The sequence below is a fragment of the Nicotiana sylvestris genome, chromosome 3, assembly GCF_000393655.2.
Source record: "Nicotiana sylvestris chromosome 3, ASM39365v2, whole genome shotgun sequence".
In the NCBI taxonomy this organism is placed as follows: domain Eukaryota; kingdom Viridiplantae; phylum Streptophyta; class Magnoliopsida; order Solanales; family Solanaceae; genus Nicotiana; species Nicotiana sylvestris.
Genome location: NC_091059.1, coordinates 92,407,590 through 92,422,737, shown reverse-complemented (window position 1 = coordinate 92,422,737; position 15,148 = coordinate 92,407,590).

The window sequence follows — 15,148 nt, the reverse complement described above, 5'->3', positions numbered from 1 at the left end:
GTTTCATAAGGGGAACTGAGGGATGATCAGTACCATAGCTGGGACTCCTCCCAAAGGGGGAGAATTTATTGCCAACATTTTCGATGGCGTAATCAACAAAGCTGATCTCGATATTTCTGGTGCCGTTAAAGCGGCGGAGAAGTCCATGCAGCAGGTGATAGTCATTCCTCGCGTATTTCATTAGTTCTCAGACGTCATTCGCCATCTCTCTAACTTTTTCGTTGTGCTGCAGTGTAAGGAGATGTATGACTATGCCATCCTTCGGCTCCGCGGGGAACTTTCTTGTCATGAAAAGGAGCATAAGAAAATTGCTTCGAAACTACAAGATTTTGAGGCTCGCTCTGCCCGGGAAGATAAAGAGCTGGGAGAGCTTCGGGTCGCTTTGGAGACGACGCTCGGGGAGAAGGCCAATCTTGCTTCTCTGGTATTTTACCCTGCTCATACCTGAGCTTTTACGCCATCACTACAAAAAAACGGGTAAATTGCGGAGGTTTATTTGCGGAGGATATAAGTAACCTCCGCAATTTGCATAATTTTGCGGCAATATATTAACCCCCACAAAAATTATACAATTTACGGGGGTCTAAAACCTCCGCAACCCTAAAATAATAGCGGGTAATTTATTTCACATTCCCTCCAATTTTTCCCCAAACTTTTTCGCCCTAGAAACTTCCGCCTCAACAACAACAAAATACTCTATGAGACACTTCTTCTTCTTTTTCACCGCTTCTTCTTCATTAATCCTTCTCAGTGAGACCAAGTCCATTTAGAACCTTAAAAGTTTCAAATCCAAAAGTTATTTTGAATTTGGGGGTAAGAAAACAGGTGTAAACAGGTGCAATTTTTGTTCTCATCTCTATCGTGTTCTCTGTTGCGAGTTCAAACAGGTGCAATTTTTGTTCTCTTTTTTTTGGCGATTGAGATTAAAATCCTAATTTCAACAAAATCAAAACGTGCAAAGGCAAAGGTTTTTGATGACGAATTGGTTTGGTTTTTTAATATCACATTCCCCCACCCCCTCTCCAAGACAAAATTGGTTCTCTTTCTCTCCGTTGATAAGTTTTATATTCTTAAGTCTAAAAAGAGTTCTATTTTTGTTTTTACTCTAGCTATTTGCATATTTAGAATCGTACTTTTTCTGCTTTTTAATAATTAGTTTTGCTGCTTTTGATTTTGGATGATGCATTTTTTAGTTAATCGTATAATACATACCTGGTTTAAGAGATTCTTTTGCTCATTTTTGAATTTTGTCCACTAAGGCAGGTAGTTCTTCGCTTCTTCTTCTTCATTAACAACTGGAGTTCATTTTCTCGGTTGATTATAAACATTGAGTACATTGAGTATGAATAGATTTATTTCATCATTGAGATGAATGTTACCAAGATGTAATGAAATCTAAAAGTGCATGTACTGCGATTGAAAAATATTAATCTGCTTCTGCAACTTAATTACATGGAATGTGGTTAGTTTTTGTCTATTTTTTGGTGTAATACTTGGGGTGGTATTCAATTCTGGAATATCTCATGTAATTATAATCCTGGGATCTCGATTGAGATTAACTATCTTACCTCCTATATAGGATAACTAATATCACCATTTTGGTATAGAAATTACATTATAGTATTAATAATCCACAATCAAATATGGGATTTCAAGTTTGGTAGTGTTTATGATTATAGATGGCTTTTGTTGTATGTATTTATTGCTTCATAGTTAATATTCTCTATTCTAATAATAGAGAACTGATATTTTCTCTTTATATTTTGGAAGGTTCATCAGCTGCACTTGAAAGGTTCAACGCACATGACAGACAACTCCTTGCATTCAGCCGACTCCTTTTCAGGCGCCATCACTACCAACTCCTTCATTTCAACGCACAAGACAACAAATCGCTTCATTTCAGGCCACAGCACTACCAGCTCCTTCATTTCAGGCCACGGGACAGACAACTCCTTCATTTCAACCTCCAATTAATCCCACACCAGCACAAGCAACATCCAATAAGCGTGCTAAACGTGAGTCTTCACATCATTGGACTGTCGATGGAATAGGTAATCATTATCCTTTCGTTGATGTATAGGACTTTAGAGTCTAATTGTGGCTCTTGGCATATCTGTTGAATTTTGTCTGATATTTCTGGTGATTTCTACTTCCATTAAGTAAAAGAGTTCATTTTCCCATGGGGTGAGAGTGGATCTATTTGCACTTGTTGGTAGACAATCTAGGCAGCCTGTTTATTAAGACCCTGAAACATCACCTGTAAATTAGATGCCCTCTAAACCTTTCATCATTACTGTTCAATCCAGTACTGAGAAAGTTCAGTAGCTTTCTAGTTCCAAATATGCTTGCTAAACTACTGAGCTCTGGAATGCCATTTTATGTTGCTAATTCATGACAGAGGTTTCTTAGCGTGTAATGTGTTCAATAGATTGTAAATTTTCAGTTCTTGGATTATTATCACTTGACATCTCTTGATGAAACTACCGCTACTATTGTTGTGTTATCTGAAGTTAATTTTGTTACGAGGATGATGCTTTCTACTGATAAGAGATTCTGATTCCAAATGGGCTTGAGCTCTACTTGAAAGTGAATCAGTACTCTCTTCTTCTCTTGATTTTGAGTTTTTCTATATGTAAATGTAAGGATAAAGCCAAGAAAAAATATTTAAGTTCTTTGCAGAATCATCACTACTGATTGCAAAAATATTTAAGTCCCAGTTATAATGCAAATGAGTTTTTGTTGATCCAACCTGGAATGCATCCTCACTATTTTTCTCAAGAATGCAGCCATGATTAACCATTGTCTCATGTCCCATCTAGTGTAGATAAGTCAATTTTGGTTTACCTCAGTCTTTTTGGCTCTTAAAACATTGTTGTTCTTTTGTGTTTGCCTTTTTTTTTTACCTTGAAAGATTTACGTGACTTAAAACTTGTTATTGGATAAGTTGTCTTGAATCTATTTACATTGAGTTGGTCACACCATCCATGAGTTTTTGGCACTCCACATCTATTACATTTTTCCTCCAGTCGGTTTAGTACATGTTATTTGCATTGGTTTGGATTAATGTTTACATGCAATTCTTAATTCTAGTTAATAGATTTTTTTGATGTGTATTGTGTTTAGGACAAAATTGAGCTAGCATTGAGTGAAAGTACAGTGGATGAGTCTGAAATTTCTCCAAATGATGTTGTTGGTAAGGTGCTAGACAAAGAGCATCCTGGAAGGGTGAGATGTTTGGGATTAGGAGCTACTCCAAGCAATACTTTCAGAGAGACAAATCTTTGTCCTGGTAATATTAGAATTGTGAGTAATAATGTTGGACGTTCTTCTTCTGGATGCCAAGAGAAGTACAATAAATTGATGAATACTCTCAAAGCATACATGATAATGAAGAAGGGTCAATACCAGAACAATTTGCTGGGATCTTTGCTTCTATTCCTACAACGGTAAATGCTAAGTTCTTTTATTTTTGGTGTATTGTGCAATTTTATTTTGTCTCGTGTTTTATCCGAACACATTCACATGCACACACACATTGTTTTCATCTGCAATGGACAGTTGTAAAGTAGAGAATTTGCTAGTTGAATAGTCGTAGGTGCAGGAAACTGGGATGAATGGAAAATAGGAATATACCAGAAACCAAGTAGCTCACTAATCCAGACACTAGTTGTATAGTCCCAGTTTGCAATACGTTCATACCATAATCTCTAATTTCACATTCCCCTTTCCAAGTTTTCACCTTCATAGGCATTTGGGGTTTCAAATTCTTTGTATTTTTTCAATCTTTTCAGTAAGAAACCAAGAAAACTATTTACTCTTTCTATTAATGTTATAATGAGTATTTTAAGAGCTCCAAAAAATTCTTGGCAACCAGTTATGACTTGTTTTCTAAAAATCCTCTTAATACTTGTATTTTTTTTTACTGCAGCCAAGTGATGCAGCTAGTGGACCCGTTTCACCGACGGATGCAAGAAGATGCGATAATAATCCCAGTGACAACCATTGAGATTCATTTTAATTGAAGTGGATGTATTAGGACAATGTAATAGCTGACTAATATAGACGGTTAACTATGTTCTAATTTAGCTTGATGGCATATGATACTACTCTGTCATGGTATTTTTCACGGTTAATGAAATGTTGATATTTCTTAATTTTAATGTTTTGGTTTAAGCATAAATATTTCAATTGATATTAGGGAAATGGTATGGTATATATATTTAAAAGTAGATGGGGATAATTAAAACCCCCAAAAAGAAATTGAGCAGCTCCTATTGTGTACACATAAGAAATTGCAGGGGTTTACAATGCCCACGCTAAAAAAAATTAAATTTTAAAAATACAAATCTACTTTCGCGCATTAAATTTCGGAGGTTAAAATTGCAGTTTGCGGAGGTTAGTAACCTCCGCTATTTACTATCACGACGGTTTAGGAAACCCCCGCATTTATCTGCCGCAAATTAATAGTGGCGATGGTTACTGCGGGGGACAGCTTAACCGCTGTGACAGCAATTAGCACAGGTTACTAACCTCCGCAAACTGCAATTTTAACCTCCGCAATATACCCATTTTTTTGTAGTGCATATTCATATACGTTTTGGATTCATATATTCATTGACTTGCCCTTCTCCCAATAGGTCGAGCAGAGTGGCTCACAAATTAGTCAGTTGAAAGTGGATATCTACGGGCTGAGAAAGCGAAATGAGGTAGCGGCCGGGGAATTGGTGACATCCCGGGATCTTCTCACGGACACTCGCAGGCAGATTGTTTCTTTGGCCGCTGCTAAGTCCGAGGCCGAACGAGATGCTGCGACTTATCGGGAGGATGCGACACAGCGCATACAATGGTTCGTGACATATCCATGGCAGTTGAGCAGAAACTAATCCGAGCTATTGAGCATGCCAAAGCGGAGGCGAAGAGGGAGACCCTGGAAGAACTCGGGGTCAGAGGCATCGACCTGTCAGCTGATCTCAAGGAGGACTGTGCAACACAGGGAAGATTGGCACTCTTGATTGCCCCTGATAAGGGCAAAGACGATAGTGACGAGGAGTAGTCTCAGAGTCCTTTTTGTATGACTTCTTTTTTGCTTCGTATGTTGCCCCCCTCCTCCGGGAAACAAATAGTGTAAAGTCGTTTTTTCCTCTTTGTCAATGTATAAAAAGAGCTTTCATTCTGTCAACCCTTCTCCTTGCTTTTTTGCTTTTGCGTTCTGGCATCGGCCCTTTGGGGCCTTTTCTTTGGACAAACCGGTTCCCCCAGACTGACCACGTCTCGAGGTTGAATCGATAGATCCTCCCGAACCGATTTTATGACGTCAGGGATCTCCCGAGGTCCCGTAAATTTATTAGTCATGTGGGAGCTGGGGTGATTCTTACAGTACACTCCCCTAAGAGAGGGTGACATTAATGCGGCCAAAGTTAATTGGCCCTCTTGGGCAAGCGAGCAGTTGTCGCTTTGCCTCTATATATTTGCTCATCTTCCTCTTAAGCGGCGATTTTGTAGTTCTTGATAAGCATATCCCCTCTGCAGATCCTGGTGCTTTGTGCTAGTCCTCCCCCTTCCCTGTTTCATAATTTTTTTTCCTGGATCCTCATCTTCTTCCCCCTATTCTATCGTAGTCATGGCCGTTGCTTCGATGCCTGATCCTCGGACGAAGGGGAGTCCCTCTTGTGCTCCTCCTTTGATCGGTACCAGTAGCTTGACTCCGATGTCGGTAAAGCGAGGCTCGGGGTACCCTGCCTCGAGAAGGGTTGTCATACCGGGGAGGCCTCCTAATGTTCCAGGCCATCGAGAGCATGTGTCGAGGATTATTTCATCGGTGAGGGAGGAAAACCTCGAGATGATCAGAAAAGAATGCGGATGGGGGGAAGGCGCGTTTTTGCAAGCACCTTCCCCCGAGGAGAGTGTCATGACATATGTTGAGGGATTCTTGAGTGTGTATATTCACATTCTTGCGTCGGGTTCCCCAGACCGGGCCGTGCTTGATTTCTGTAGAAGATATCAAGTAACGCTGGTGCAGGTTCACACGTGCCTGATACTCTTACGAATTTTAGATGCTCATGACTGGTGACACCCCGATGTCAAGTTGTGTTTGTTTCCATACTGTTCTATTCTACTCTATATTTTGGGATTTATAGCTTATTATTGACTTTAAATGATTTAATTTAACTGTTTAGCTGGTTTGGGGGCTTGTGTCGGCTGGCCTAGTTTCACGATAGGCGCCATCATGACTGGGTCCGGTTTAGGGTCGTGACAGGATTGATGATTTATTAGATCATTTTCAAGGTGCCAAGTGTTTTTCAAAGATAGACTTGAGGTCCGAGTAATATCAGGTAAGGGTTAAGGAGGAAGATATTTCGAAGATAGCATTCAGGACCAGATATGGGCACTTTGAGTTTCGTGTTATGTCGTTTGGTTTGACTAATGCCCCAGCAGTATTCATGGATTAGATGAACCATGTGTTCAGGACCTTTTTAGATTTGTTCATAATTGTATTTATCAACGATATATTGGTGTTTTCTCGTTTAGGGGCTAAGCATGCAGATCATCTGCGTACTGTGCTCAGAGTTCTACAAAAAGGGAAGTTGTATGCAAAATTCTCTAAATGTGAATTCTGGTTGAACTCTGTAGCTTTCCTTGGGCATATCATTTCGGTGAAGGCATCCCGGTAGATACACAAAAGATTGAGGTAGTAAATACTTGGCCTAGACCCACAATCCCGACGGAGGTTCATAGCTTTCTCGGTTTGGCAGGCTATTACAGGAGATTTGTAGAGGGATTTTCTTCCCTTTCAGCACCTTTGACAAAGTTGACTCAGAAGGGAGCAAAGTTTCAATGGATTGACGCTTGTGAATGGAGTTTCCAGGCATTGAAGGAAAGATTAACTTCAGCACCAGTTCTAACGCTCCCAGAAAGGACCGATGGCTACGTTATCTATTATGACGCTTCAGGCATTGGGCTGGGTTGTATGCTGATGCATCATGGTAAGGTTGTAGCTTATGCTTCTAGATAACTAACAAAGCACGAGAAGAATTACCCAACCTACGGTTTAGAGTTAGTCGCAGTGATTCATGCACTAAATATGTGGAGGAACTACTTGTATGGCATTCATGTTGATATCTATATGGATCATAAGATCCTCCAGTATATCTTCAAGCAAAAGGAATTAAATTTACGTCAAAGGAGATGGTTGGAGCTACTTAAAGACTATGACGTTGATATTTTATACCACCAGGGGAAGGCGAACGTAGTAGCCGACGCCCTCAGCCGTAGATCTATAGGTAGCTTGTCATTTTTACAGCTAGACAAGAGGGGAATAGCCCATAAGATTCATCAGCTAGCTAGTCTTCGAGTTCGGTTACTGGACTCAGGTGATATTGGAATTACCATTCAGGATACGGAAACGCCCTCTTTAGTAATTGAAGTAAAGGAATACCAGTACAAGGATCCTATGTTAGTTCATTATAGGGACACCATCCCTCAGAAGGAGAAGACACCATTTGAAATTACAAAAGATGGGGTCCTCAGATGTCGAGGACGATTATGTGTCCTTAATGTTGCAGGGCTGCGTCGGTAGGTTATGGGAGAAACTCACTATTCTCGTTATTTTATCCATCTAGGAGCGACAAAAGATGTATCATAATATCAGGGATATGTATTGGTGGTACGAAATAAAAAAGGATATAGCGGAGTTTGTTGCTTAGTGTCCTAACTATCAGCAGGTTAAGATTGAGCACCAAAAACCCGGTGGATTATTGAAGGCTATGGAGATTCCGACTTGGAAATGGGAAGTAATCAATATGGATTTCATCGTAGGCTTACCTCGTACCTAGCGTAAGTTCGATTCGATATGGGTAATTGTTGATAGGCTTACAAAGTCAGCCCGTTAGGACTACACATTCCGCAGAGAATTATGCAAGGCTTTATATTAAGGAGATAGTATGACTGCATGGTGTCCATGTATCTATTATCTCGGATAGAGGAGCTCAATTTATAGCTAACTTTTGGATGTCCTTCCAAAAAGGTTTGGGACTCAAGTAAGTCTTAGTACATCATTTCATCCTCAGACATGCGGACAGGCTGAGCGTACTATTCAGACACTTGAGGATATGTTACGAGCTTGTGTGATAGACTTCAAAGGTAGCTGGGATGATCATCTGCCGCTTATTAAGTTCGCATATAATAATAGCTACAATTCCAGTATTCAGATGTCTCCATACGAAGCTCTTTACGGACGATAGTGTAGGTCGCCTATAGGGTGGTTTGATGTTGGGGAAACTACGTTAGTAGGACTAGAATTGGTACAACAGGCAATCGAGAAAATTAAGCTTATATAGGAAAGGGTATTGGCAGCTCAAAGTCGTCAGAAGTCTTATGCAGATAATCGACGGCGAGACTTGGAATTTCAGGTTGACGATTGGGTATTCCTAAAGGTATAATGATAAAAGGCGTTATAAGGTTCGTAAAAAGGGAAAACTTAGCCCTCGGTAAATTGGACCATATAGGATCATATGCAAGGTAAACCATGTAGCATATGAGTTGGACTTACCTTCGGACTTAGAGTTTGTACATCCAATCTTTCATGTGTCTATGCTTCGTAAATGTATCGGAGATCCTTCTAGAATTGTGTCAGTTGATGACGTTCAGGTCACAGAGCAGCTATCATATGAAGAAACTCCCATTGCTATACTAGACAGACAGGTTCGTAGATTGAGAACTAAAGACGTAGCTTCGGTGAAAGTACTTTGGAAAAACAACTATGGGAAACAAATGACTTAGCAGGCTGAGGAAGACATGAAGTCTAGGTATCCCTACTTATTTCCTCCTCCATACAAGGGTCCAATTGAGATAGCAAAACCTTAAGGTACGTGTACAGATTCTTGTGTTAGTTATTGTCATTGGTCGTGGGAGGCCATTGTCGTTATTGATGATTGTGGTCCTATGTGGCATTGAGTTATTGAGATTCTACAGGGAGAGTTGGTAGTAGTGTTGTTACAAAGGCGACTCTACCAAAGTTATATAGATCTCGGGGAATTAAACATTCGAGGACGAATGTTTCTAAGGGGGAAGGATGTTTACATCTCGCGTTTTCATACGTTAAAAGACTCGTTTTCAGTTAATTGACGTAGACTCGGGGATGAAATTATCTTGGGGTTAATGTATTTATCCTATTTATAACAAGTGATAAGTAAGTTTCATGAAGGATAAAGGGTACACGAATTAAAGAAAACGAGTTTCGTTGAAGGTTGCCGACTTGGGATAAAATACGGGTCGAGCACTGATACTCGATATTTATGGACTAGTATCATAAAAGATACCATATGACCGTGATAGTATGATGTATAAAGTATATTAAAAATGAGTAGTATTTTTAGGTAATATTGAGATAATTCTTAATTATACTGGTAATTAGTTAATTACCGGGTAACAGGACATTACCTAATTACCTAATAAGTGGAAAGATTAATAATTCCCACCCCACCCCTCCAAAAACATGGAAGCTGTCCACAATCTAAAGCAAATGACTCCTTAGTCATTTTGATAGGTGGAAACCAAGTTAGCAAAGAAAGGACACTTCATTCCTTATGATTATTATACAATTCCTACCATCAGAAAGTGTCACACCTCCTTTTTGCGCGCCCGGCCCCGAAGGGTTAAATGCGAGGGTGGAGTTTTTCCAATTTAAGTGACAATATTCAAAATGGGATTATTTATTTAATTCAGAGTCGCCACTTGGGAAAGGTTTGGCTTTTGGTGTCCCAAGTCACCGGTTTATCTTGAATCCCAAATCGAGGAAATTTTCGACTTTTCCAAATGAAGTCTGCGAACCAAAAATTCTAAGTAAGGAATTCTGTTGACCCGAGGGAAGGTGTTAGGCACCCTCGAATCCCGTGGTTCTAGCACGGTCGCTTAAATTGTTATAATGGCTAAATATCTGATTTAAATACATGTTATGACTTACGTGCTTTTATTAAGTTTAAACCGCTTTTATTATTATCATTTATTTTTATAGAATTGCAACGTCGTGAAAATGCATCTCGAACCACGTCACAATCAATGCACCCGTGGTCGTCGACACATTTTGACTCCGTTGAGATTCGGATTTGGGTCACATCAATGTGCACCCGAATTTAAGAATATGATTTAATTAAGCCGCGCCTACAGAGTCTAACGCGTTATTATTTTGTAGAAGGCCATGAAATTTATTAAATGGCCTATCCTGAATTCTAAATAATTATCATGGTTATTTATTGAGGGCCCCGCAATTTTGCATTTTTATTTGGCGAGGCTCATCTCTATTTTAGAAAGGATATCCTAAAGTGGCTACATTTCTAATGCATTTGTCTCTAAAACTAGAAGGAAAGGTACATGCTAATTCAATTATAGGCTTTTGCCTAATCTGGATTCTTGTCAATTTCTGATTAATTATTTACAAAAGTGGAGAGATGTCATACCTTGTGAAACATGCTTTAATTGGACAAAGAAGTTACATTCGAGATTGCCCCAATGCTATACATGCGTCCAAAACATTTCTTGAATTGAATTTAACTAGACTTATTTAGGCTGGATTAAGGGAACTAACTACTATGTCTTATTACTAATAGGGATTCGAACGCGCTTCTATATGCTGCCTAGCGGGTTCTGATAAAAAGAAAACTAATAATAACACCAAACATCATTGCGTAAAAAACGGAAGTACTCTATTGCATGCATCTCATTATAGTTAAATAGGAATCCGGTCGAAAATTCTATGTCAATTATCCATGCATTCTACATATTATACTATTACATCTTGTACTGGCAAACAACTATGAACTAAGATGCAAGAGGCTAAACTTGATTAAGTATTATCTAACTAATCTTTCATTACTGAATCACGCTAATCAATTTATACAACAGAAGTCAGTATATCACAAACATTACGAAACAGACATCTGAATCTTCTTCAAGAACTCCTTTCATTTCATGCTTTTGAACTGTTACAGTTAACACCAAAATTGGATCTGAAATGTGTACCTGGAGAACACTGAATACTGAAATGCAAAGAAGAAGTGAAGCAGAAAGGTCAGCAGCAGCAGGAAACCAAATAGCAGCAGCAACAGCAGGTAACCAAATAGAAGCAAAAACCCAGTGCAAGATGCAGCTGGAGCCAATGAAAAATGGTAGGCAGGTAGCAGCAAACAATGCAGTAGGAATAATACTCCAAGATAGACCAATCCAGGGGAAACGAACAATATGAATCAACCAATGAACTCAGCTGATACTTTCAGTTTAAGCTCCCCTGTGTCTCTCTATGTATGTCTGTGTGTGTATACCTCTCAGTGTGTATTCCCTTCCAGATCTCCTAATTATCTCTATTATCCGATGGTATCCTTTCTCCTCTAATCTCTTATATCCTCACAGTGTGTGTGTTTCTTTTTCAGCTCTTAAGGTCCAGTGTGTATCCCCCTCCCCTCTGTATATCTATATCCCTTTTATAAGCCTTCCTTACCCCTTTTAACAGCCTGTTTGGGCTATCACAGTACCCTTCCCATGTGCCTCCCATTTTCAGATTCCAGTTAGTTATTTAAGTATTAACCCCATCATTCCCTTGGCAGGCTTAACTTTTAAAGGGTTTAATACTTTTAAACCAAAGCAAGGTATGTGCAGTAGAATATATCTGACAGCATATGCTGTCAAATTATTTAAAACTTAACAAAAACCTTTATGCAGGCCACAGGTTGTGCACAAAGCACATGAGGTGCACCAATGCACATGCTGTGCACGAGTGCACATGCCCTCCAATTCAGAATTTAAACCAAACATCCCTCTTACATTACTGATCTAATTCAACAGCTATAAGTAATCAAAAACTGGTTCTTAATTGATTCATCAAATGCTTAGCAGAAGTAAGTCGATTTGTTATTGTTCGGATAGCTGAAACTAATTGACGACACATGTCGACTCGACTATATTAGCATTAACATACACAATCGTAGCCAAAAATCAGACATTCAAAAGCATGGGACACATGACTCGACTTATACTGATTAAACAGAATTATACTTCGAGGAATCAGTTAGTCAGTACAAATTTGGAATACAACCAATACACATGCCTTATCAGAATAGGAGGGGTTCAAACAAACACAGTGGTTCGGGCAAAGTTGACAAACAGAAGTTGGTAAAAATTCAAAGACGCAAATTGAAACAAAACATGGACAGACATTTAATCACTCACATGGACCAAACAGAAATAAGAAAGGAAACAAGACTCACCTCAAATCTTAAAAAAAAATCAAAAACCTTGACTCGGACTTGGACAGACTCTTCTTAAGGCTGAACGGATTAAGGTCCCTTAGACTTTAATTTCCTTGGCTCGAACGGGTATGAACCAGTGACGAGGAACCTTGTGGTTTCAAAACTCAGATCTAGGATTCGTGCTTCCCTGGTCATATTCGGACCAAACCAAGTATGGGTTGGTCACGAGGGGGGTCTGGGGAGTGTCTGGTATGAATTTAGGGCCGATCGGTGTAGATTAGGTTCCGACTCGAATCTTCAAATGAAGATTCGAGAAGGTGGGATAGGATTCGAGGTGTGTGGTTGGTAGATTCGGGTTCAGGACGGCATGGGGGTTCTATGGTGTTCAGGTGGAGGTCACCGGCGTTCATGCCGCCGGTTTTCTGGTGAAGGTGTGCAGGGGCGGCTAGGGTTTGAGGGGAAGGGTTTGTGGAGACGAAGGCTGGGGTTCGGATAGGGGGGGGGGCAGGGTAAGATTACGAGCTTATATAGTTAGTGGGTAGGTGGATCTCAACCATTAGATCAATCAAGATCTACGGTCTGTATCTGATGGCTTAAGTGGAACGGTGTCGTTTCGAGGGTAAAGGGTTTGGGTTGGTCCGGGTGTAAACGGGTCGGGTTTTGTTCGTGGGTATGGGAAATGTGATCTTGGCCGTTGATCAATCTGAGATCAACGGCCCAGACCACACTGGATTGAAACGACGTCGTTTGGACTCTCTAGGCATCAGCTGGACTTGGACCAGGCAGGCCTGGTTTGGACGTTGTTTGTTTTGGGCCAATTTTAATAAATTGGCCCAATCTGGAAGAAAATTATTTCTTTTTCTTTTCTTTCTTTTTTTTATTTTAAAAACAAAACTAAGCAAAAAAATCAAATTAAAAATTAAATACACACTCAATACAATTATTCACACACACTAAAATATTTCAAAACAGGTAAAATCAAACAAATCAAAATCACGAACGAAGATGCCTATTTATGATTTTTTTTTTTAACGGCCGGATTACGGTTCGAATTACGCCTGACACACACATTTTGCATTTTAAATAAATAAATAAGAAAAAAATAAAAATGGGCAAAAGTCACAAATAAATAAACAAAGTGCCGCACAGAAATCCGAAAATTGTACAGCAGGGCCAATTATTATTTTTTATTTCTTTTGGAGCGATTGTCGTGCGAAACAAAAATCACGTGCTCACAGCTGCCCCTCTTTGTTCGGAAACACGAAGAGTTTTCGTGCAAAGATAAAGTGAGCGTGTATGAGCGATTTTTGCCTATGGACCACTCCGTATGAAGCATGTTTTTTTTGAAAGATCTGACCGAATCTTGCTTCAAAGATTTCCTACATATCCTGGGCTAAACAGGAATCAGGTCAATGTAGTTCGAGAAGTTTTGGTAGCTGGGACTACCATGGGATTGCAATGCTTGCTGCTACTGCTGTTGCTGTTGTCACTGCTGCGTCACTGACCGCCTTATTACAACCAAACGAAAATTGGAAACTGAACTAACTACTTATATGCATGTCAACTGCTAGTTACAAGATTCCTATCTATGATTCTTTTACGACTTGATCTTGGGTCTTAGCTGATTCTGCTTGTAGACTCCGATCTGAATCTTGATGCTTGCGAGTTGCGGCGACTTGTTTAATCTCTGGGATACTGAGTGAGACGCGATCGGTAGGGTTCAGGACCTTAATCAAATGTTGGAGTCAATCTGTCTTCCGTTTACTCCGATATCTCGGGACATCTTTTCTCTTTTTCTTCTTATTCTTCGTTGATTCCGAACTGGGACTCATCTCATGGGTCATTTCGATCCATGTGGCTCAAGGTTAGACCTGCTGGAGAAAACAAACAAACGAACGAAATTTTCTGCCCCAGTTTCACTAGGAAAATTTCGTTAATTATTCGCCAGGAAGTTCATAAAATTGATGAAGGAAGATAAAAATGTTCTGTTCAGGGTTGGAGCCATAATACCGACTAGTTGGGGAAAGGTTCAGCTTGGGGTTTAAAACCCCAACACCGAACAAAGGAAGAATTCAGTTTAGGGTGTAAAACCCTAATGCTGACTAAAGAAAGATTCAGTTTAGAGTTTAAAACCCTAATGCTGACTAAAAGGAAAATTCAGTTTAGGGTTTAAAACCCTGATGCTGATTGTATGGAAAAACTCAGTTTAGGGTTTAAAACCCTAATGCTGGCTGAAAGGAAAAAGTTCAGTTTAGGGTTTTAAAACCCTAATGCTGACTAAAAGGAAAATTCAGTTTAGGGTTTAAAACCCTAATGCTGATTACATGGAAAAGCTCAGTTTAGGGTTTAAAACCCTAATGCTGGCTGAAAGGAAAAAGTTCAGTTTAGGGTTTAAAACCCTAATGCTGACTAAAAGGAAAATTCAGTTTAGGGTTTAAAACCCTAATGCTGATTACATGGAAAAGCTCAGTTTAGGGTTTAAAACCCTAATGCTGGCTGAATGGAAAAAGTTCAGTTTAGGGTTTAAAACCCTAATGCTGACTAAAAGGAAAATTCAGTTTAGGGTTTAAAACCCTAATGCTGATTACATGGAAAAGCTCAGTTTAGGGTTTAAAACCCTAATGCTGGCTGAATGGAAAAAGTTCAGTTTAGGGTTTAAAACCCTAATGCTGACTAAAAGGAAAATTCAGTTTAGGGTTTAAAACCCTAATGCTGATTGCATGGAAAAGCTCAGTTTAGGGTTTAAAACCCTAATGCTGGCTGAAAGGAAAAAGTTCAGTTTAGGGTTTTAAAACCCTAATGTTGACTAAAAGGAAAATTCAGTTTAGGGTTTAAAACCCTAATGCTGATTGCATGAAAAAGCTCAGTTTAGGGTTTAAAACCCTAATGCTGGCTGAAAGGAAAATTCA